The sequence below is a fragment of the Penaeus monodon genome, chromosome 15, assembly GCF_015228065.2.
Source record: "Penaeus monodon isolate SGIC_2016 chromosome 15, NSTDA_Pmon_1, whole genome shotgun sequence".
Lineage (NCBI taxonomy): Eukaryota > Metazoa > Arthropoda > Malacostraca > Decapoda > Penaeidae > Penaeus > Penaeus monodon.
This window is the reverse complement of record NC_051400.1, coordinates 18757975-18759235: the sequence shown is the minus strand read 5'-3', so window position 1 is coordinate 18759235 and position 1261 is coordinate 18757975. Positions and strand designations below refer to the sequence as shown.

At 35.5% G+C, this 1261-nt stretch overlaps 1 protein-coding gene across 1 annotated transcript in view; it reads right to left on the bottom strand.

Moving 5' to 3' along the window:
* LOC119582120 (protein SpAN-like) overlaps window positions 1-1261 on the bottom strand; it is a gene marked incomplete at its 3' end in the record, with an annotated part of 19454 nt that overhangs the window by 15424 nt on the left and 2769 nt on the right.

Genomic DNA, 1261 nt, shown 5'->3' with positions numbered 1-1261 from the left:
AATATCAGCGTTTGAGGATTTTTCAGGTAATTTCTGCATATTTTAAAAAATCTTGATATGCTTAATCATGAGGCTTTGTTTTCTTAAGCCAGGTTAATTTTAAATCAATATCAATTTCAAAGCTATTCAAGAATTATATGACTAAGACATTTAAGTTCATTTATATTATCGAAACAGACATTCCTAACCAAAAAATATTGAAAATATTTGTTCTTAAAAATCTGTGAACTACTCGAGTTGTATAATACACACACTACACTTGTTAATACGCCATAGGCAACGTATAAGCTCTGTTTTTTGGTGTGTTTCTCCTATGCTAAGATCTCCATAATTATTGATCTCCACCAGAAAAGTTCTAAAGAAGCTAGTTCGAACTTGTCTACATAGGTATTATTGCAAAGGATGTGGAAATTTAATTTGTCATTGAATAAAAGAAATGTACTGTATTCTTCTTAATTCTGAACACGTACTATAAACAAGACACATGTGAAGAATAACATCATTATTTTAACCTGTATGAATGGAAATAGCAGTGTATTAAGAATCGGGATGAGGACACGCTGCAGAATACAGAGGAGAGCTAGACTTCTCTTCCCTGCACTTTTTCCTTCTCTTTCCACCTTCATTTCCGTTCTTCTGTTTTCCCATAATAATTCGCAGAATATTTCAATATTTCGTGTAGCAGTACGTCTCTTCCCTGTACGCATGTTATCATGTTGAATGCTGCTCACACTCTGTGACGTTTGTATATTACATATATTAGCCTTACCATCTCTTCTTTCATTATTATCCAGTAAAATATATACCACAAATATGAGACTCACCTTACTACTAGCCCTAGATACAGTGGTGTCCCTCTTGATTGTTCTGAGCCACCAACGGCAAGATTTTTTTCAAGGAGAAAACATTTACTTTTGGTCCTTTTTAACAGTTTCAGTTGGAGTGTAGTACGCAGCACAGACACGGTATTTTTCTGGACACTTACCCCCTGCCATAACAAAAATATACGCCACATTCAGAGGCCCTATTTTCTTTTAGCATCCAGCGGACTAGAATCTAAATGCCCGCACCAGATATGGCTGTTCTGACGAAACCGTATTTCGTACACAACGCATCAGGGCCTCTCAAAGTGACCATGTTCATGGTGAATAAATTACGAAAGCAACTCGCTGGCCACTATGTGTTCTTATACATGCATGAAGCACAAACAAACAAAAAAAATATGTTCTGAAACTCTAAATATGGTTTAAATCCCACCAAA